The sequence below is a fragment of the Oxyura jamaicensis genome, chromosome 4 (assembly GCF_011077185.1).
Source record: "Oxyura jamaicensis isolate SHBP4307 breed ruddy duck chromosome 4, BPBGC_Ojam_1.0, whole genome shotgun sequence".
Taxonomy (NCBI): domain Eukaryota; kingdom Metazoa; phylum Chordata; class Aves; order Anseriformes; family Anatidae; genus Oxyura; species Oxyura jamaicensis.
Genome location: NC_048896.1, coordinates 40,043,851 through 40,068,290, shown reverse-complemented (window position 1 = coordinate 40,068,290; position 24,440 = coordinate 40,043,851). Strand labels below are relative to the sequence as shown.

General features: G+C 38.4%; 1 long non-coding RNA gene across 1 annotated transcript; it reads right to left on the bottom strand.

Moving 5' to 3' along the window:
* Positions 1-221: 221 nt before the first annotated feature.
* Positions 222-8,922, bottom strand: LOC118166919. Its single transcript, XR_004750804.1, has 3 exons — positions 8,831-8,922; positions 8,349-8,503; positions 222-745 (listed from the first exon to the last, which is right to left on the bottom strand). It is a non-coding gene; the product is annotated as an uncharacterized LOC118166919 (long non-coding RNA).
* Positions 8,923-24,440: the final 15,518 nt, after the last annotated feature.

Below are 24,440 nucleotides of genomic sequence, written 5' to 3'. Positions count from 1 at the left end.
AAGTAGAGTAGGTTAGGGAAAGCACATAATTTGTACATGTTTTCCAACAGAAAATAACAAATAAACACGGGAATACATGGAGACAATGCAGCACATAGAAAGAATGCTCCTGGGAACTGCTTTTTGTTTGTTTCAACTTTTCCATTTGGAAGGCAAATCTGATGTTTTCAGTACATACCTTCAAGCTTATTCCCAGAATAAAAAGCTTGTGTTAAGAGTTATGTGATTTCTGATTTTCACAGAAGGTCTGGTATTGTTTGGCAATAAATTACATTTTATACAGATACAGTTACGAGTCTACTCAGATCTGACAGCCCTTAATTATTCAAGACACGAACTAATAAAATCTACATCTGGAAACAATGTCACTGATTTTGGCACTGGAAAGTCTGACTTAATGTTAAACACATAGTTTTAAATGCAAAGCTTTGAGAGATATTAATACAATTGAATAGTCCTTTTACAGTGAATTTTAAAATATACTGCACATACCTTTTATTTAATAGTTACAATGTTTCACCACATTTCAGTGTGCTGCATTCTCTCCATAAATCTACCAGCTGAGTTTTCTTGTCCCAAAAATCTGATGCTTGCTCTCGTGTGATTCTTTCAGCATAGCTGTGGCGAGGAACAGTACTTTCCAGGATTCAGAACTTGGCTGTTTTGACACTGCTTGACTGGGTTTTCTGATATACGATCAAGCATATCTGCATCGCTTGCAAATATGCTTGTCAAGATGCTTACTCTTCAAATAGTCCTGAGGAAAGGAAAACATGGATTTTCTGTTACTGTCCTTTTCACATATTGCCAGGGACGTTTTGAAACTAATACAGAATTGCTTTAGTAAATAAATATTCAACTTTAGAAAATCTAAGCTACTGGATGAGCCAATAATTAATAGATTTGAGGGTTACTAGAAAATTTTCTAATGGAAAAAGAAGCTCATTTTTAAATAAACCCTAAGGAAAGCTAGATACCAACCTCAGCTCAGTAGTGTTCATAGCATGTGGAATAAAGTTTTCCAGACCATTTGAATTCTGGGCAATTTTTTTTATTAAGATGATAGATGGCTGAAATACATTCCTGGCATATTCACCAATGGCATTGCTGGCAGAACCGTCAGCCACAGAAGATGCCTAGATGCCTTCAGACTGAGTTTTTTTTTTTTTCTGTTTGTTTTTGTTTTTTTCGCCATACTTAGACTGGTAAACAAGTCTAATAAGTTTAGCAAATACCTTTCTGCCTCAGCTTAATTAGACTGGCATTTTACAAGAGCTTGTTATTGCAAATCACCCATCGCTTTGATTAGAATCCATATATATGGAATAAGGTGGAGTCAGTTCAAAAAGTATGGTGTTACCAACACACTCGGGTGTGCTTGGAATCCACACTACCACCTGCCATACTGATTAGATCATCTACTGGTACGAAGAGCTTCAAACCTAACTTCCCAATAGTATCTGGTAGCACAGCACTATCAGCATTGCTGGCATGAAAGCAGAGAACAGCTATTATACAAAATGGAGACAATCAAACCCTGGCAAGGTGTGCTGTGACCAGCCTGTTGAAAGCCCGTGGGCTTTACTACTGAATTCCATGCAACCCTGTCTGGAAAAATACTGCAGAAAGAGTGAAAGGATGGGGCTCTTTAAATGATGAAGTTTCAGTAGATAGCTTTCCTCTTGCTCATCGAATTTTCATTAAAACTCCTAATAAGCTTTAAATATTTAAATAAGCACATCAGTGTTTTGAACCCAGAAACTGTTTTTCTCAGCAGGCTACTTATGGCAACACATGGTGTTTCTGAAGGTACACCTATAAGATCTATTAATTTAATATAACTTCCTCTGTCAGTCCCCAAAACTTGGAAGGTGCAAACATAGTTTTAGAATGGCATCGCTTCCATCCACAGGTAAGTTCTGCAATGTATTTCTTGGCCGTGTTCTGCAGCAGGCCTGCGTAGATGTTTTTTAACATACTGAGATCCCAAGTCGAGCACTGCTTATTGATGAGTGGTTTGTGAAGTTGCTCTTTCTTTTTTTTTTTTCTTATTTTGGTTTATTTGTCTATTTTTACATTTATTCATCAAGCAGGAGGTAAAAGAGTCACACAATGATACAGAATGAAGGAACAAAGTTGTTCACAGCAATTAGAGCAATTATATTAAAAAATAACAGCTTCTTCCCTTAAGAACTGAAAGTAATCAGATCAAGTATGCTATTTGCAAGGTACAAGTTCTATTTTGTTTGAATTCATACAGGGAATTTTGCTAACAAAAAAAACACACAATAAAGGGTCAGAGGGCAGCCCTGGAGAAAATAAGAGAAAAAAAAAATGAGAAGTTTTCTACTTATTTTCCTTCAGGCATGCTTGGTTCATATTTTCAAATTTGTCCTCATAGATGTATTTTAAGCAAAAACTATGATCTTAATATAAAGCTATGCATTGCCGGGAACTGGATTTTTAAGTGAATCTCACATATTGTAATATAAAGCACAAAAAATCAATGTGTCAGAGGCAATATCTGATCTTGGTTTCGATGTGCAAAACACATACTCCTTGTAGCATTCAAGCACAAGTTCAATGGCATTCATGTTTCCCAGGAGAGAAAAATGAGGGCTCTGTCACATTTCATAGTCAGTTACTATATTTGAGTGGGGACATCAAGTTTAAAAGTACCTAAGTGGCTCCAACTAACAGTGACAGTGTTATCTTTCTGCTACAGTATCATATACCTGCTTACAAATGACATGATTTTAAGTAAGATCTGGCATTTTCACAGCCTTTCTTTCCCTCTTCCGGAAAAATGCTGACATTGAATCAAAATCAGACAAAATGCTGAAATTGAATCTGTGACATGGGTACTGTTGTAATATCAACAGCGTGATGTCATCATCATGGATTTGTGACTTCACTGCGAAGTCCAGAAGAAAGCAGGGGTGTGCCCTGAGAACATTTAAACATTAAAGGAAAAATAATTTGGACCTCAGATTTTTTTTTTTTTTGTGAGTGGATTTTATTTTATTTTATTTTTAAAGAACAAAAATAAGGAGTTTAATCTGTATTTCATTAGCCAACCACCCTGTTTTCCCACTGCAGATAGCAAGATCAGCTGATTATTTCACTGGAAAACATCTGCTAACCTTTTTGTGAATGGATATATTTTAATGGTTACTCCCTCTTTCCCATCTTAAGTACAGGGTGTCAGATGAGTACTTCTGCATTCCTTAGACATTTTAGCTAGCATCAATGAAAATATCACAAATGTCTACAAATGGTTTGTTTTTTAATTCCTTCTGAGATCCACTTCTATCAAGTCCTGGAGCTACCTGAAGGTTCTTGACTGATCTAATTCCTTCCTGATTCTTCCTTTCTCACTTGTTAGCTTTTTTTCTCCCTCCCTGTCTGCATGCAGCAGAAGTATTCCTGCTTCCTCAATTTTCCCTGGTGAAGCACAGACACAAGAAAGTCATTGAGATTCCTGGTTCTGTATGCTTGCCCTGTCTTTCAAAGCCTAGAGTGTTGCCCCAGCAAGACTACTTTGTAGGACTGCAAAATATTTTATTCTTATTCACAGCTTCTGCAGTCCTGGTTTCATTTTCACTAGTGGTTTTCCAAGGCTGTTTCTTGTATTCATTGATCAACACAAAGGTAGCGTTTCATCTACGAGGTTAGTGTCTTCATACACACTTTACTTGATCAGTCCCTCTGTTTCCCTGTTCTATCATGTCTGGAGTTTACTACTTTTAGTAAATATTTATTCCTTAATTTTAATTTATTTTATTTTTTATTATTTTATTTTATTATTTTATTTTATTTTTCACAGAGGGCTTGGAAACTGCTTCTCAGTGCTCAGTTCTGCTTTCATCTGCCTCATTCTTATTTTATCCAACAGCAGATTTTTATCAGTATTAACTTTTCTAAGATTTTAATGGCTGAATTGGACACTGGTGTTTTCATTTGGGAAATGAAATGCCACGCTTTATTGCTGGCAAGCACAGGCCAACTTGTGAAATCCTGGTGAAGTTAATAATTCAATTCCACTGGTGCCTGATCTGTAAAATCTGAGCCTGATTCCTTCTTGCTGCTGTGTATCCACATTGAATTAAGTGGTTTCTGCAAATGAAAATGAAAAAAATATGCTCATGATTAAACAGAGACAGAGGATTGCTGTTTCCTGTCCTCCTGCCACATCTTCTGTCCCAGCCAACAGCACTTCATGCTCAAAAGTGCCTCAGGCATCAGAAAGACCAGAGATCATTCTGGGTCTAATCAGTGCCTCAGGTGGACAGGACTTCCCCTGTATGGGTTGATAAAGTTCAGCATTAATCATATGAGGTGGTTTACAGGGTGCCTTGACTGTTGCAGTCATGGCCTGGCTGGGGCTACGTACATGTCAGGATTAGTTGTAGACAGGTTGTTGGGGATCATGGGCTGAATCCTCAGCTGAACCAGGCAGGAATCACCTGGTGTCTTCACACTCCCCAGTAGATGTTTTTTTCCTGCTTACTCACTGCTGTATCTTTGCACAGGCTAGCGAAGCGTTCAAACTACAGTTTGACCTCTCAGAGGGTTTAAAGAGAGATGATCCTGGAGGAGAACAGAACCCCCAAATAATTTCAATTCTGTATTACTCAAATGACGTCTAGGGTTTATTAGCCAGTCCCCAGGAGCAGATGCCACAGTGCTGAGATAGGTACCAGAGCTGAGGCCTCTGCATGTCTCAGAAGAAGAATTTCAACAGAGAAAGTAGACAGGGAACTCACCAAATACTGGTGAGGGTGGACTGGCAGAAAATGCCTTTTTAATTAGGTGCACCAGAGAAGGGAAACCCACCCTGTGCTTAGGATAAGTTGTTAGGCTCAGTCTTTTTTTGTAAAAGATGAGTGGAGGAGTTCACCATTTCTATAATAGCAGAGGTTAGAGCTGCTGATAAAGGCATAAAGCAGAGGGTGGAGGAGAACTGTCCCTGTGGTAAATTCCCTAACCACCTGGCATGAAACTGGAACAACTGTGCTACTGAAAATTTTCGTCTAACAGAAGGGAATTCAAGTCTCAGGGACCAGAAAGAACAGGAGAGGGAAAAGACCTGGTGGCAAACGGGAACCTTATCTGTTCTCATGGATTTATTTGCAAGTCTTGTATGAGAGAGCTACAGAAACAAACCCATGGACTCTTTCCTAATAGCTAATCATCACCAGCAAAGGCACAGCTGCCTGGGATCCCAAATTCCTCCTAGAGTGGAGGAAGAAAGTCAGCAGAAAACAAATTCACCAGATGTTCTTCTACTGGATTTCACAGTTAGTGCTCATGCTTAAAGAAAGCTATTGTATGGGAGTGGTGAAAGACATGATTCAACACTTGTGATCAATTTAGAGGTTAACGAGCACTTAATTGCAGATTGTGCTTTTTCACTGCCCATTAAAGTAAGGTAAAATTCCTAAAGAAACAAAACAACAACAACAACAACAAATCAGACATAATAAATTGTAACCCAAGAGTCCCTCTGATCTTAAATCCTCTCATTAATGGTTAGTTAGTTTTAAGACACGTATCATTAGCAGCTCACTGCTGAGTGTAAGCTCTTTGGCTCTGGAGCAATAGCCCAACTTCTGTTGTGTGAATCAGCGTACAAGTTTCAGGAGGCCATTTATTTCAACCTTTGGCTATGACCTCATGCAAGCCCACTGATCTCTTGCTTGTTCCTGTCACCACAAGGTACATCTAATTCCTTTCTTAACTTGGGAACAAAACTCCCTAATACAAAGAAATCTCAGAAGAGCAAGTTGCAGTAGGCACACTGCAAACAAGTAGGATATACTGCAAACATACACATTGAGCTCTTTCCTTGCACAATGGCTCATTTCTGCAGTCATGCCAAGCATCCACTTTGGAAAGAGTGTTTAAAAATGGTAACTTCAATCTGTAGCTGTAGACATAAGCAAGCCGTTGGCCTAGGAACTGGAATGTTTTTTCAATTAGATGGACTCAAAATTTAGCTTCTGGGCAGCAGTTTTTTGATTTACTCTGAATCCACAGACAAACTGATCTGTGAATAGCCATTGATTTTGCAGAGGGATTTGATTTTAGGAATTATGGCCTAGATTCATCATACCAGTGACAGATAGATTTTCATACTTTGGATTTTATTAATGGCATGTTCTTTGCTTGTTAACATTCAAAGGAGATCAGTCACAAGGTATTCTGCTGCTAGAGTTTTCTGGAGGAAGGACAGCATATATGGAGACAGGAGTACATGTCAGCTTGTACTGGCCTCAGAGAAACACAATGCCTTTTTTTGTCTGGGAATAATCGGAAACGGGTCTAAATTTCAGCCAGTACAAGAATATCACTGATCTCTTGTAAAATTCTGCATGGACTGAAATGTGTTATTATCAGTGTGATTTTGTTCACAATGCCTTGATTATCCCCCATCCCTAATTAATGGAAGAAAACATAAAATTTTGTGCAAAGCTGTTCAGGGAAAATACATTTATCAAGCACTCCTGATAACCAATACTGTGCTCCGGTTACTAACCCCTGGTGCTTTTCTCCATTGATAGACTACCCACATGAACTCTCCAATCTAAAAAGCCTTGGGCCCTACTTATTCTCTGGAAAAATCAGCTACCACTTCCTCAAGCATGCATCATTTAACTCCTTGAACCTGTGCCAAAGTAATCAGTACTATATAGGAAAATTGTATTAATGTTAAGTAACCCTTTTATACAGCCCATGCTGTGCATTTTCTTTTCAACATTTTTGGCATTCAATGCTGTAGTCTAAAAACTTTCATTCACAATTAAATTAGCTGACTGAATAAGCTCTATGAAAGCTCTGCCCAGCTGCAGGGAAGAATTGAACACTTAAGTTCTGCAAGACTGTTTTTTGTAAGATCACTGAAATATATATATATTTTTTCTCATTTCTGTTCATTTTGGGCAAAACTCTGTGTGATAAGAAGTCAAAGTTTTACTTCAGTGACCCAGCCAGCCCCATGCCTGGGAGACGTCAAAGCACTGACATGGTTAGTTTGTCAGGCACTTCAGAGCATGGATCCAGCTTATTAGCTTCAGACTCCAGACAAATCCCAAGAGCACAGAAGGCACAGGACACTGAGAGAACGGCATAACGAATGTAAGAGACTGATGAATGTGTTGTCCTGGCTTTAGTGTTAGCAGGTTTCTTAGCAACTGAAATAATTCAGATGATCACATTCCTAATTTGGAAAGGCTGAAGTATTTAGCTGCCCAAAGAATACTTAAAATAGAATACATTTTTATTTTATTTTATTTTATTTTATTTTATTTTATTTTTATTATTTTTTATTTTATTGTATTTTTAGTGGGAGATTGCAAGAACAGGATGTATCAATGACTGGGCCAGTTGATCTGCACACTGTTCTCTTAAGTGTGCCATTGGTTTCCCTTCTGGACTTTTGGGGAAAAAAAGGCAGCACTTTTCCCATCAAACCACTCGTTCTTACCAAGACTGATATTTTTTCCTTTCCTGTTGATTCTCTTTGAGCCAACAGTTTCCTTCTGGCCTTATTTTGGAATTGCATGTATATTTTTTGAGTGCAAAGCTGAAAACAATATACTGGCACACACAGAAAATGGACATTCAAAATGGGTGTTCTTTTATTCCTTAGGAGTTTTGCTGTATCTCAGAATTTGTTCTGAAGTTAATGCTATTGCATATTACATACTTTACAAGTTGACTAGATGATCTTTAAGGTCCCTTCCAACTCAAACCATTCTATGATTCTATGATTCTATGATGCTCCTTGTGGGGTTGAGAGGAGGAGACAGGGAGGCCTACCTGAAGGCCTGTACCCTAGACATCACCATCACGGGTGGAGCATGAGATGTCACTGCACAGTCAATGGGACTGTGCCCAAGTGCTGGTACGTGGCCTGCTAAAGGAAAATTTGAATTGGCTGAAAGGGATCTTTCTGGAACGAGCTCCTTTCACCAAAAGTGAAAAGTGCCCACTAAGCAGGGCAAATAGAAAGTGCAAATATTCCACTTTCAGGCTCTGTGAACTTCCCTGAACTATCATTTATCAGATGACGCCCATAATTTTTTAAATTGATTTTTTCTACCTTCACATAGTGCTGAACAAGATGTTTTCTATGCATAGGTCCCTTTAGAGATGTACATATTTACAATTGTGTGCGACTGGTTTAACAGCAGGTTTCAGAAGGAGGTGGGGATAAGTATATAACTTTTCATTATTCTAATGTATATTGGCAAATAAAATTGCCATAGCAAAAACTCTCTTTGACTAGAGTCATGTGCCTAAAGCCTTGGGAATATATAGGAAGGCAGTGAAAATGTAGATCATACCTGTTTGATTAGAAGCCATCTCCCAAGCCTCATCTCAGCCTCACAAATACATCGCTCTGTAGCTGTACTGCAGGACTTGGGATGTGCTGAGCATGACGTGCATTTCAGTTCATAAGTTCCCACCTGGCTTTTGTCCAAATGATACTTTAATTCAACTGTAAGTGGAAAACATTCAATTAGATGAATATAGATCTTAATAAACTGCGTGCTTCACATCACCACTTGGAAAAAATGTATGCTAAATACTTGTTGAAAAATGCAGTTTCACATGTGGGGACTTAAAAGATAGTCTATTTGTCCTGTAGTGACGAAGGGCTGGTTAACCTGCCTGTTTGAGGCTCAGCTACAATTGTAAAAGACACGTTAACAAGCTGAGACTGGGACGACTATCTTCATTTTCCCAAATCAGCCCTTGCCCTCTCTATTGGCGAAGATCAGGAATAGAATGCACAAAGCTGCAGCAGACGTTCTTTGTTACCAACCTCAAGATGCACAGCTGAGGGTCAAAATCTCACACTGTTCCAAACCCTGAGCTTTCGCTAAATTCTGCCTGGGTGGAGGGCATCGCCCAAATCTCTGTAAATAGAAATGCCTCTGTCAGTTCAGTGTAGTCTGCTAGGACTGTGGGCTAAGCAAATGCTTTATCTTTTTATCAAGTGTCTTATGTGTTTAAAATTACATCAGCACGTGATTTGTTCAACAAGAGAGAGGGGAGGGAAATAATAATAGTGACAGTAGTAGAAATGCATCCCTCCTTCTCCACAAAGGCATAATGACCTTTATGAACCTAGTTTCTTACTGCCTTTATTACATGAGAGAAAATAGAGGCTGGAATGTGTTTTCATATCGTATTTTGAAATACAAAGTTCTTGTTAATGGAAGTGAAAACTAATTATAAGCAGCAACCTAAAATATTACACAGGTCAGCTCTTTTCTCCCTCCCCAAACAACAAGATTGACTTAAAGGACATGAGTATTGTTGCTTTCTTCCCTGAATAGATGTTGCATTCTTATTTGTCCCCTCCACATCAGGGGAGAACCACCTACTCAAAGCCTCTCAGTAAATATAAGAAGCTGCCTTACTTGTTCCTGATTTCTGTGTTCTATACCCAGAGGGAAGGGAGGGGCTGCATTTCCTACAAGCGAAAGGAGGAAGAAACAGGAGGAAGAGGAAGGGCACAGAATTTTTCCAGATGCCAGAGCCAACTGATCTTTCAGTGTTTTTGGCATTGCCCACCTCCAGCAGCAGTCAGGTTGCAGCAGTCTGTGCCATAGCCCAGGATCCACAGCTGAATACGGATCTTCAGAGGTCAGATCAAAAGACATCAAGGTCAGATTAGAAGGCCTTGAGTTTGCTGTTCGTTGCCTGGTGCCCAAACTAGAACTATCTTTTCACTCTGCACATGCAGCAATAAATATTACCGAGGAGGAGGAATGCTGTCAGCAGCCAGAGCAATGGCTGAGCGTGGCTGAAGGGGAGGCAGGAAGCGGTCTGCATCTAAAGTGGTCTGACTGTGTACCACTTCCAAAAACAAGATAGAAATTGTGGCTTTCTGAACCTGATGTCCACAGGGAGCTGTACAACAGAGCACTTAGCTACGACACTTAGCTCAGAATGACTGTGGAAAACCAATTGTCTGTAATACTGGATTTCAGAACGGAGCTCACTGACCAGACCATATGGAAAAACAGCAGACGACAGAAAACTCCCAATACTACCCAAAACAAGCTAAAATGCACTGTTACTGGTGTTCTCCAGAAAATGGGACATTGGAAGAAAATGGCATTCTGAAATCACTTTGCATGAATAGATGGCAGGCTCAGCTTTGCAAATCTACCTGACAGCAGTTTCAAAATATTATTCTCTTCCATTTTTGGTCTGGCATCCACAGAAGCTGCTTTATATGCTTTTAGGTACAGCATGTCACTCATTTGTCATCTCCAAAAATGTCTCCATGTCTTAGTTTTATTCTCTCTCTTTTCTCAGAAAACAAACAAACAAACAAAACACATATTTTTGTGGACACCTGGGTTGTTTATTCCTTCAGCATACTAAGAGTGAAGGATTTGTATGCTTATTTTATTTTATTTTATTTTATTTTATTTTATTTTATTTTATTTTATTTTATTTTAACTGGTTTATGTCATCAGTTCTTCCTAAATGGAAGTATTAGAGAAAATGCCATTAAACAGGAGAGTTACAGTAATATTTTTCAGGAACTTCTTCAAATGCTTTAGGTGGCTGCTTTCACAGTCATTTTACTTCCAGATTGTATCAATAGACTGAAATATTCCCCTCTGAAATTTGAAGGAGGTGGGTTTGTTGACAGGAGGCACGACAAAGTTACAGGGTCAATTTATTTTCAATAATAAAAACAGCAAGTCAGACTGAACTTGTGTTTCAGCTTCTGGCCTCAGCTTCTCCTTTTTTGACTGGACTGCCCAGACCCACAATCTTCATGCCAACCTGCTTAACCTAGGGACAGAAGAAGCCACAGCAATGACAGACTAACAATGCCTTTATCTCATATTGTTACAAGCTTCTTTGCAGCTTTGCCAAACTTCCGTAGATGCAAGCAGAAAACTCAGGCACACATGGGAATATGACAGTATAATAATAAGTGTCTGAACTGTAGATTATTCAAATAATTAACTCAACCATCTACTTGGTGATCTACCTTAAATGATTAAATCTCTGGAGATACATGCTGAATCAGATTTAAAATGACTGATATGCTTAATTACAATAATTGCAAGCAGAGCACATATGAAGCATTTTATTACAGACTTTTGTGGACTATGTCTGGCTTAATTGATAAACTAATTAACCAGCAGAAGGCAGCTTTGGTGAATTTATGTAAATGACAATAGGCTGGAGGGTTTTAAGGTTTGCATCCTCTGGCTTTGCCACTGGGGCTTTCTCAGGGTATTGATGAGATTTACTCTCTATACTGTCTAAGGAAAATTAAAGCAAGAAGGCAGAAGGGTGTTCTTTATGCATTCATATGCCCAAACTTACAGTGGCTCTAGTACTATTACCAGCTTCTGGCACCTGATTTCTCTGAACATCTGCAGAAGCAACCATTTGCTCGTAAAACTGTCTGCCAAAACAATATGCATGACAGAACAAATGTGCTGAGACCATGTAGCTGTTGAGACTCAAGAGACTTACGTGGTCGAGTGAAAAAATTGTAGCCAAATTGGGGGCTTGCACTTTCCAGAATCCATTATGATTACAAGAGAATATCTGAGGATCTTCTGCAGAGTGCTTTCCTAGAACCCCTTGCTATGATCTGGGTGTCCAGCTCCCACAGATCTTCCTGGAAATCCCAACCATGATTGCCAATGTAAGAGTAGAAAATACCATCATATGCCAGTAGATAAGTTTCACAACATAAATATCAATTCATCAGAAAAAAAAAAAAAAAAAAAAGTCTAAAAAAAATCCAAGAGATGCATTTGTATCAGGGACATAAACGCTTTTCATGTCATGCTTCCCATAAGGGATCCTGATGATCAATTCATGTCTTTAAACCACAAACTAGGGCATTCCGCTGAAAGACCAGGGAAGAGATACTAATATTTTCAGAACAATTGAGTACAAGATTTTTATATCATCCAGCATATATCTCCTTTATCCATAAGCAGTTTGTTTATCAAGAACTAATAAGCTCAGTATACTGAAGTGCTCAAATTCAAAAAAAAAAAAAAAAAAGAAATGAATAGAACCTGGAATGTGAAAGAAACTGTGAGGGATTCATGCTCTTGACATTGTGATTCTTGGCTGTATGACATGGATGATAAATTGACTAATTATGTTACAATATGGATTGCCAACATCTGCAAAATTAATCGGTTTGGAATAAGAATATTCCATTTCATGTATTTTCCATTCTGTGTATGAATGTATTTATTTATTTATTTATTTCAGTAGAGTCTTAAAATGTATATATATGAAGATTATTTTAATGTATTTAATTGAGCTCTCAAACCTATAAGAGTTGTTTTTTTTATTGTTTTTTTTTCTTGTTTTTTTTTTTTTTTTCCTTGGAAGAAAGAAGAAAGGTCAATTTCTATTCTGGAGCTACAACAACGGATCACGCTGCATGCTCCTACACAACAAAATAAATAGCATACAGCACTAGTCTGAAATGAGATAAATAATCTAGAGCTCGAAGGTCAACAGCATGCCTGTGGGAGAGAAAAATGTATGTTAGAAACACCCTTCAAGGTATTTGTGTGTGTGTATGTTCTGGGAGATCTGGTTACGGATGGTATTCCCCAGTAATTCCTAGAGCAGGGAACAATGATGAGTTGTGCCTCTCTAGATGGTTGTGATTAATAATGCAATTGCAACTGCAGAAACAACTGCAGAAGGTATGCAGAGAGTGATAAATGTGGAGTTATTAGAACGCATGCACTGCAGCCATCTGTGAGCGGTGATATGAGCTAGGAGGAGGCTGGGGGAGGAAAGGGACAGAGAGGAAATCAGTGCAATGAATGTCTCCAGCCTGCACGTGTGAGAGAACCCTGCTCAGTAAACCATTTCCCCTACAAAAGAGCTGGTTGTGAATAAACTCAACTGTGGGGATTGATCAGCCTTTTGTCCTCAGACAAAGGAATTGCTACGTTTTAAGCCTGTCTGTAAACATCTTAAAATGATTGACATTTATATTAGCATATTTTACTTCCATTTGTGACTTGATGGGTTTTGAAATTCTATTATATCCTGTTTGCAACATGAAAATGGTGGAAAAGAATGGACAGAAAAGAACAGAGGGTGAAAAAAGGCAGGGGGAGAACAAAATAGAAAGTGTTAATTTGGGCAGCTATAAACCAAACCTTTTAAAACCAAAAATCCAACATAAAAGCAATGAAGTACTTTTGCAAGATGCTGGCCAGCATCAAAGTGAATAAAAATTATCCTAGAGCGTCAGATTGCTGATTTTTTCTATTTTGAGATATGAATGGCACTCCCAGCTTAGAAGTTGAAACCTCTACATTAGAAAGTGTTGAAATGCTTTGATATTACAGGCTACAGTTTTTCCTCAAAAAATAAAAAATAATAATAAAAAAAAGTAAGCTTCAGCCCAAAAATTCATGAAATCACATTTTTGAGCTTGCTATCTTCTGAAAAGAATTTTGCCCAGCTGTATTTTCAGACTTCAGTGATAAAGCATGGAACAATGCTTCAAGTCTCAATGCATGTTTTCTGAATTGATGCCTTTAACATTACCACAGTATTGCACTGGCAGCAAGTTTCAGACATCTTCCACACTTGTAATCCAGAAGACGCTTCATGTTGTAATGACAGTTTCTAGGCATAGCAATTCTAGAGACATTTATCCATTTCTGATCTGCACGTCTAGTTTTTCCGGTGGTGGCTTGGATCTCTATTAATTGAATTGAGTTTACTGAAAAATGGCCTAGTTTTTATTGCCTTTTGCAAGGCTTACAAATAGTCCATATATTTCCCAATGACCGCAACATGGAGGAACACTGAGCTACGCAGAACAAGAAGTCTGTATTTGACTGGCTGGGCTAAGTCACATTTACATTTAAGCACATCATGTAGGAACTGTTGGGATGGAGCCCTAATCTGTCTTTTCCAACATATATTATGCCACCTTTAGCATGAAAGAGATAAGATCAATATTGGCTTTCACAGCTTTCCTATGCACAGTGAGTGTGATCAGGTTCTGGCAAGTTATAAAGAATGTGGAGATAGCAGCAAACACACAGGCAGCAAATCTCGGTGGACAAGACTGTTGAAGCCTGACCTCTTTACCAAAATTGACTGGAATAGATTAAATATTTCAAAACAAAGTACTACAAAGAATCTCACCCAGTGTGTTCCACCAGAAAAATAAGAGTTGAGGATCTCCCTGTTGCATAAGTTCAGCCCTAGGAATCTGAAAAATGTAGTAGGTGCTGACACTTTGTGCTTCTGAACTGTGGCTGTGTTTTAAAATATATATATGTAATTTCTCTTTGCTTTGGCTCCACCTCTGTGCTCTAAGGTAAGATTAGAACCTGCTAATTGTTTCAGAACCTGTTCTTATTCTTTCATTACCTCAGAAGAATGTCTTTATTTTTAAATTGTGGATGGATGAAATTGTATACTCTTGATTTTTGCTAATACTCTATACCTGCATTTTATCTCTTAATTACAGCAAATAGAAAATCTAGACAAGCATGAATACAATAAGAGAATGTCTCTTAACAGCGACTAATTAAACCACAAAACAAGACATGCTATTTAAGGGATAATGTTCATGGCACTTAAACACATCAAGCAATAAACTGTGTTTGTAGTTGATTAAATGTCAGAGTGAATGTGAAGCATTAGATAATTGCAAAAATCAGTTTCCTGCAGGTATGCTAATAATATGAATAGGTGGAGCTTCACAATGGATGGAGTAGGGATGGAAACATCCTGGAATTACAAGGTGGAGGAAAGGTTTGATCCAGAACCAGTGGTCTATTGCTGAGCTGTGGACAAGTATCAGATGAGAAAGCAGTGCTGTGCACACTTGAGACAGCACTCCTCTGATCCTGTATTGTGCCAGTCCTTTTGCAAGGTGAGAAATGGGTTGATTTCCTCCCTGTTTGGATGTTTTTGTTTTCTGAGAAATTCAAGTGAACATTATATACTCCTGTCATTTTCTGAAAAAGTAAGGACATGAAAAACATTGTGCAGAGTGTAGACAGGTCAAGGTAATAGCTTCATGCTTTCTCAATTTCTTCTCATGGTTATGATTTAATAAGTTAAGATCTGACTCTTTCCCTATCTCAGTCTCTAGTGTTGCTTAGACAATTCACAAAGAAAAAAAAAAAAAAATCACTGTAAGGTAAAAAAAAAAAAAAAAAAAAAAAAAAAAGAAAGAAAAAACCCACTTTATTGCATGTAGCATTAGTTTACGATGCCCTGTAGGATATGTATTCTTAAGCAGAATTATTTGTTGTAAAGGATCATGTATGGAAAGAAGAATTTTCATCTACTTTTCTGTTGTGGATCTATAAACAGTACTTCTCACTGATTATTAATACACTTGCTGCCCTTTCTTGGGTCACTGGTCTCAAGTATCAGTGTATAAATATTAATGAAAGCTTTCTGTTTGGTGATATGTGTAAGCTGCTTGATCACATTGGTGCATATTTTCTGGACCCAAACTTATTTGCTCACAGTTGAAACCATGCACACTGTTGCATTGCGGATAAGTTTCAGACTCATTTTAGAGTATCTGTTATACAGCTTCTGGCCCACAATTGGCTATAATCCCTCTCCTGTCATCACGTAACTCTATAAAGTGTCTTGAAACAGGAGAGATCTGGCTAACAACATCTCAGTGCCATATAATTATCAGACGGTAACTGCCCACACTGATTACAAGTCAAATTAAACAGGAGTTTAAAGATGGATTTGTGTATGTATGTGTGGGTGGTGCTTGTGGCTCATTTGTGCCCAGTCTCTTTGGCAGTAGGAAACACAGGTACTATATTTCCTCAAGCAAGAACACTAACTGAGAATTCCTAGCTAGAGCACAGAAAAAAAAATAGGCCTCTGTCCAAACTGTTTTAAGAGGAAGAAAAAAATATATATTTCCTAACTTGGCTTGTTTAACATCAAGGGGAACTATTGCTACGGAAGGGTCTGTGCTGAAAGTTACTGCATTCATGCAACTTGCTCTGTTTTCCTTCTCCTACGTCTTGGCCAAGTGAGGGTTCATTTCTGGGCTTGTAACAGATCAATATACATTGCTGGAGAGAAAGTGAGGTCACAGAGCCCAGTCTGGTTGTTTGTGCTCACAGAGTAGGCAGGTGCTCTAACTACGGACTGGATGAGAGCAAGAGGATGTAGTCACCAAGTCAGGGAGTAAAAACAAGAGCTGCCTCACCATTTAGCCCCTTAAGGATCTCCAGCTATGCAATACATTGCATTAAAGAAGGAATCGTACAGGAGCCTTGACTATCTTTGTAGCTGTGGTCCTCACAAATGTGGATGACTATACATTTCAGTTATCTCTGATACATTACACAGTTTTTTAACTGGGACTTCTACTGATGTTTGACCAGGTTGCCACATCTATCATGTTTAATAAGAACATTATCTACAATGGCATTAATCTTCCACTTAATTTTTTTAAATAAATGAACCTAAATACAAGTTCAATTCTTCTAATCATGCAATTTACAGCAAGGTGATCTGTGAACAGATGTGGAAGACAGAATCATGACAGTGCATCAATCCATTTGCAAGGGGATTATTTTACAGTTTCTGTTATTACCTAGATCATCATCTGAGAGGCAAACTAACTTCACTCCAAAGCACAACTTTAGTAGGCATTTCCAGACTTCTGATAGAAGAGAATGAAAGAGTGTGGAGGCCTTGAAAAGTAACAGTTAGAGTTTGGCAATCTCTACCTATAAATACTGTAATTTGCTGTGAGCATTTTTCAACAGGAATCTCAAAAGACTATTTTTAAAGAATGGCGATGACTTTAGAGATCTAGCAAATCTGGATGCTTTTGCAAGTAGGCATTTTGGATGTTGGGGCTTCAGGTTTTCTCCTATTAAATCCTGCTCTTATTAATAAATGGTATGGGCATGGAGAAGAAGAAGAACAGAAGTTGAAGGGAAATTACAGCAACTGTCAAGCAGTCTTGGACATTGCCAGGCAGAGGGGAAAAAAAAAGAAAGAAAAAAAAAGGTACAGAGTTTTGTGGGGGACCAAGATCACTGTCAGTATTACTACAATATCAAAGGTCATTTTGGTTGGAACGATGAGGTGTGCATTTAACGGGTTTGACTTGTTTCAGTGTAGTTGGGGACAAGGATGTAGTTGGGGACAGGGATGTAGTTGGGACAGGGATGTTGTACACATGACTGTTCTAGTGAATTCTAGATGAATACTAAAGAAATCCAGCTGGTAAAATGTGATTAAATATCATATTGGCAAAGCAAGGGAACAAAAAGAATCAGGGCTATTTTATTACGATTAAAAGTGGGTGTATACATGTTAAATGGTTAAAGCCACCACACCTCATTCCAAGGTATATGATAGCCATCTTTCCAAACCAAAAAGGAAAAAAATAAAAAATAAAAAGAATGGCAGAAGGTATTTATCTGATCTTTGGTGCACTATTTCTCATAGAAAGACTACCTGGCCTTTTTCTGAATAGGTACTTCAGCTTTACATTCTGTACAATATTAGATGAAGGCACCACAGCTCAAGGGAAAGCTGTCATTCAAGAGTCACTGCCTCTTTTAACTCAATGTTACAGCAGTGGTATCATCAGATATGGGGTCAGATTTCTCAGATGATATGAGAAGAAATTCCTGTCTTTTCCGATTATACAATGTTTTAAAATTATACCATTTTATCTTATCCAGTGGTCAAAAGCTTAGAATGCTACTTCAGGTTATGAATTTAGGACTTTTGTTTTTTATTTTTTAGAACTTCTGCCGGCATAACTTGGTTTATAGCCCTATTAGTTTGAGTTACTAAAGTGTTACACAAAATAGCAGTAGTGTTCAGACAGATTTCGGAGGCGCAGAGCCATACATTTTGACGGCATTTTATTTGATGAAAGTAAATAGTGTCATTTTCCACTTTATGAACTCCATTTGACATACACTCTGATCTTAAAAATTTATTGCATTTGGAGAATGGAGAAGATGGGCTGTTCAAATTCTCCATGACCAATAATTTATCAAATCTGTCTGCCATTTTTTCTTCACTTACAAAAGACTCTTCTGCTAATGTCCTCCAGTATTTAAAGCTAATGGGCTCTATTTGGGGTATTCTATTATCTAGAATATGTGACAAATATTAAGCATTAAAGATGTCTGCTGAAAGGGCAACATGATTTATTATTAATCAAAAGAATAAATCAGGTTTCCTTCCTCTTTGGCAATCCTTGTCTATTTAAAATGGTTGCTAATATTCCATTTCTCACATTGCTAGTGAAGCTACAAATGTTTCTGTTCCAATGGGGTTTTAAAAAGTTTTCACCAATTCAACATCTATGTCCCTACAAAAGGGACATCTACGATTTCTGGTTCTGGACTGAGAAGTGTGGGTCAATAACTGAATACTAGGCATCAGTGACAACATTGCCTTTTTTTTTTTTTTTTTTTTTTTTTTTGAACATATTTGTGTTCCAAAAAAATCCCACCATTGCTACTAAAAATACTTTTTTGTTGGGTAAGCCTTACTTTTTTGTTCAATGATCTAAAAGTGCAATGACATAGCTGGGTGCAGGTCAGATATGGGACTCAACAAAAATTGCAGTGATTCCAATTCCGCTCTTCAGCTGCAGCCTATAATGGGAAGAGACATCTGTCCCCATCATATCCAGAATATGGGCAGTACACTGTTTTCACAGAATCATAGAATCATTAAGCTTGAACAAGACCTCCAAGATCATCTGGTCCAACCATCCCCCTTCCACCAATGTCACCCACTAAACCATGTCCCCAGGCACCACGTCCAACCTTTCATTAAACACCCCCAGGGACAGTGACTCCACCACCTCCCTGGGCAACCTGTTCCAATGCCTGACTGCTCTTTCTGAGAAGAAATGTCTCCTCATTTCCAACCTGAGCCTCCCCTGGTGCAACTTGAGGCCATTCCCTCTAGTCCTATCATTAGTTATCCGTGAGAAGAGACCAAACTCCAGCTCCCCACCACTTCCTTTCAGGTAGTTGTAGAGAGCAATAAGGTCTCTCCTGAGCCTCCTCTTCTCCAGACCAAACAACCCCAGCTCCCTCAGCTGCTCCTCACAGGACTTGTGCTCCAGGCCCCTCACCAGCTTCGTAGACCTTCTCTGGACATGCTCCAGGGCCTTGATGTCCTTCCTGTAGTGAGGGGCCCAAAGCTGAACACAGTGCTCGAGGTGCGGCCTCACCAGAGCAGAGTACAGGGGGACGATCACCTCCCTGCTCCTGCTGGCTGCACTATTCCTGACACAGGCCAGGATGCCGTTGGCCTTCTTGGCCACCTGGGCACACAGGCAATTGAATGACCTCTGCCAGCTGCTTATAGAACTCCTCATCCATCTCCTCATCCTGGTTTGGGGGTCAGAGACCCCCACCAGGATCTCTGCCTGTTGGCAAACCCCATAATCCTCATCCACAAGAACTTTACCTTATCATTCCCAACTCCGAGCTCAGAGTATCCAAGGGGAATACAGCTTCTGATGAACTGATGCTCCCTGAGCCTTTCAAGAGCGGAGACTAAGAGTTAATAGATCTTCATGAGAAGGGTAACAGAATACAGCTGTTTCCACTGCTTCAGCTTCTATTTTTTCTCTTCTTAACACAACAATTGCGTGCAGATACTCATATACCTGTCATGAACCCTAATTCCCACTTCATAATCCCTTGGTGGGCAGGACAAGAGGCTGTTTAGTTACTAGGTGGGCCTTCATTTCAGTGCAGTGAAAATAGGTCAAATCACATCAAAAAAACTTTAGGAATAAGAAGGATGTGGTCCATAGAATGTGACTGCTGGGAAACACTATCAAAGGCAGACAAGCATTTCCATCTGGGAAGACCTAGTTCCTCCTCTTGCTGGAAAGCAAGATGAATACAAGATTTTTCTTCAACATCTTGTGCTCCTCCCTAAAGACCCAGATAGATGATACACGACCTGATGAACCTTTTATAGAAACCAATATGGAAACACTTATGTGAAGAAATGCTGTTTTGGGTTGATGACAATTTCACAAATTATCTGACAATGTTAGATGGGAAGAAGAGCTGTGGAAATCAGACTTCCAGCCCATTATATTTTCTGTTAAATATAGCTGTGCTTAGGCTTTTCACTGGGAATTGCAATTTGATTAATGATACCATGATTGTCCTGAACCAAGATAAAGTAGACATGAAGCTAAGCATAAAGAGCTGTTGGACACCCCTGCCCAATCCACAGAAGAGATACCATGCCCAAAGATCTAATGGTGCTTTTGCCCAAGAACATGTACAAGTAATATCAGTGAGAGCTCTTTAGGGAAGAGATGACTTCTTCTAGCCCATCTTTCCTTTTTCTCCTCTCCACTCACTAACTTTGGGTTATGTTAAAGCCACAAATTATTTCTCAAAGAAGGGAAAAATAAGTTCCTCTTCTACCTTTTCTGCAAGCAATCTTTAACTCTGGTCAATCCTCAGATCAGTATTCAAAGGGGTATTGCCACATCATCTACCCTCACTATTCTACTCCCAAATTACTCTCATGAGATGCCTACTTTGACCACCCGGACTTCTTACATGACTAGATATTCTGATGTAGCTGAAGCCACTGATGCCATATGGGGATTTTAATCCTCATTCCTTTTTGTATTTTGATATGTGTTTCCATCTGTATTGTTAAATTAAAATAGCACAAGGAAGGGTAGAAAATGAGAAAACATTAAGAGAATCTTCTTAAATATAGCTTCAAGTCTCGTGTGAAGACCTCACTATGGAGATAAAACATTTTTGTTATTTTACTGTATATTTTAGGAGAGAATAATGTCTCAATTCTGGGCCTGTAATCACTTGCCTTTGAGATGTTTAGAAGTCTTGCTCCCTGCCACAACATAATTATACAGCATATAATAATTATTCCACAGTCAATTAAGTACACTAAATGTGCATATTTAAGAAACCTGATTTAAACATCATCTCTACCATGTTGCATAGAACACTTGCAATTCCTCCATCTAAACCACAGATCAATTACATCACTAACGAAGCTTAATGGTTCAGCCACCTTCTAAAGGAGTATTTGAAAGTTCCCTTTCAAGAACCTGCCCCAAAGCTTGTTCTGACTTGTGCATTGCTAAAATCAAAAGTATAGAGAAGCACCATAAAACTTACTGCTTCAGTTCCAAGAGTAAGATTTCCTGTGGCAAAGCAATACATTTTTAAATCACATATCCCATAAGTTGATGAAAACTTACATTTTTGTAGCAGACCATATTCACAGGATGCACAGATACTCCATTTTTGTTGATGGCTGAACAATGGTTTATGAAAAGCTCTTATTAAGAAAGATAACAGTCATGTAGAAGTGATCCAGTGTTGGGGGATTGTTCTCCAAATGTTATTATAATATTAGAAGAATGACTAATATTACAGTGTGCATAAAATTCTTTCATCTTCTCAGGGGCACAAGTTCTTTTTAGTCTACAGATTAACTAATATGCATGCAAGGAGGAGAAATACATTGATGCAAGATGGAAAGTTAGCTGTTTTTCCACCCAACATTTTACTACACTACTTAGATATAAGACATCTGACATGGCCACTAGACTAAGTAAGGGATGCCACTGACTTCAAACAGAACCTGAGCAAGAATGAACCAATACAGTGAAATAATAAAGATAATAATAATTCTTTCAGTGAGAGTTGAAGCACTACCTGAAACAAGTTTTGAATCTTGAATGTTTCTTCCAAGTATATTTAAAGAAAAAAAAATATTTTATTGATTTTTTTTAAACTCCACCTGCATCTTAATTGTTTATTATTTACTATGTTTTACCCTTTTCATCTACTGACAGTAGGCAAACACAAAAGTGAATAACACAACACAAAAGGTTATCAGCTATCTGGAACTTTTATATTTAGCCAACCAAATGCTCTGTTAGTAGCACCTCTCTCTACTTAACATAACTGTATTATGGGGGACAAAAGAAAAAAATGTAGTACTACAGGGTTCCTATCCTGTTCTGTGATCAGTCCAATTAAATCTCCTGAAAAAATCTGTCACTTCAGACATTTCTAAAAATAGGGATATCATTCTGACAAGGATGTCATTGCTAAATGACAAGGGTTATTTCTCTTGATTTCACGGAGCTTATCCCAGCTCACATACCCCGCACCTGGTAACTTCTAGCGTACCTGAAATGTTTCCCCACTTTTTAACTCTTCAAGCAAAATGTTCCTTTAAAAACAAAACTAAACAAACAAAGAAGCAAACAAAACAGACTTAAGACATACTCCTGAAGCAACCTGGATTGTCCCTGTTCTTTATCAGGAGCTAGTAGAGTGAGCTAGTAGAGAGGAGCTAGTAGTATCAGGAGCCCAGTAGAGTGAGTGTGATAAATTAGATGTGGGGTGAAGGAAAACGATGAATGAGCGCAGACTCTGTCAAGGTCTTTCTGGTAGAGAATGTTAACAAAGTATTTAGAGTTTTGTGATAACTCTGTCAGATGGTCCATTACTGGGAAAAAATCTTCCCAACCAACACCATACCAATGTAGCCGTGGAGTCAGAATTTGGAAGTAGTGGCACTTACAAAATACAAAGTGAAGGTAGTTTTGTTCTCTAGTGCCCAAATGAAGCACTGAAACAAAAATTTATCTGTTTTGACTGTCATAAATACAATCACTGTACCTAAGTGAGAGCAAGGTGCATAGGGCTTGCACAGAAATTCAGGCTTTTTTTGTAGGAGCACAGATTCAATGAGTTATCTTTCTGGCTGTACAAACAGACATTTCTTAAGCTATTTATGTATGAGGGAAATGAAATGAACAGCCACCTCACTGGGCTTAAAACATATTAATTACTTGCATTTTTAAAAATATAATTTAATTTTAGTGTTAAGATAGGATTTCAATCCAACTGCTCAGAGGAGACATCTCCCTAAACTGAGTGGAAGAGGTGAGGGGGGACAACCTTGTTTTATGATTCAGATGTCAAATAATTTCTTCATTCTTTCAAATTTAGGCAAAAGATTAACATGATCTCTCATGGGTTGCTGAGGGCTCTCCATTACCTCCAGAGGCCAAAGCGTTTTTGCTTTGAGTGATATGTTATTTCTGCTCTGCAGCATTAATTTTTCTACTCAGATGTAATGAAATTCCTTTAGCTAACCTTGAAATAAAACCAGATTGATTAATTCTGTCTTGAAATGAAATACACTTCTGTATTGAAATCAACACCCTGCCGTGTGAGGGGTGGCAGAGAAGGGGTGTTGAAAAAGGGTTATATCTTAAAAATTTAATGTTGCTTCCCTTGTGTAAGGGAAAACAAAACAAAACAAAGCAAGCAAACAAACAAAAAGTACTTGCCTGTGTAAGCGTAGCTGTGGATGTCTTATGAGCTCCAGTGTATACAACAATTATCTCTCTGAAAGTTGTTCTGGGAGTATCCTTGCAATTGTGATTTTAGAATATTCCTTACCAAAGCTTAAACCTGAGGAACAACTCAGAATACTCTACATGTTAGCTGTTTAAAAGTAATTTTTAAAGCATAAGGGCTTGATTTTGTGTAGCTACTGTATCTTTTCCAGCTGCTAAAGCCTGATCAAAACTGCATCAGTGATCCTTTTTTACATGAGATTCTGAAAGAAACTCCATCAAGGAAAGACTTTGTATGTAAACACCACTATTCCAAATTTGAATAGGTAATATTCATCTTGAAACTCACTGGATATAAAAGAGAACAAAAGAACTGGACACATGATTTGAGGTTGTATTCAAAATGCAAGTGCTCTAATAGAAGAAGAAAATTGAAATAAAACTGGGGGAGTCTTTGGCAATTACTGTTACACACACACACACAAAAGTAAAAGATAAAGAAGTTTGCAGAATCAAGACTTGGGAACTGGTAAATGCTAGAAATATGAGTATCTGTGGATTATATTCTGCTCCCAAACAAGTATGATTTTAATGAAGCAATTACAGACTATTTCTTTTCCCACAGGACACCTGCCTCCTCCAGAGCACAGGAGGGATGGTGTCTGTGGATGAATCAGGCTTGTGGAGTGAAGGAGACTGTTTGTGGATTTGCCTCCTCTCATTTGATCGAAGCCTTGCCAAGAAAATTCTGGCATATCTGTACTTTTTAAAAATTGCTCCAGCAGATGGTTATTATTCAGCTTACGGAGGAGGCACTAGGGGAGTTGTTTAGGAAACCAGAACTTTTGTGTACATGTCATCAAATTAATAAGAATTGTTTCTCTTAAAAAAGAACTTGGTCTGATCTGGTGCAATGTAAGGGCCTCTGGTATACAAAACCAGAAATAGTAGTGTGATGGCAGTGTAAGCTGCTTTCCAGGCTGGGCTTTCCTCTTGCATTGGCTGTATTCCTTCAGTAAGGTGGGAC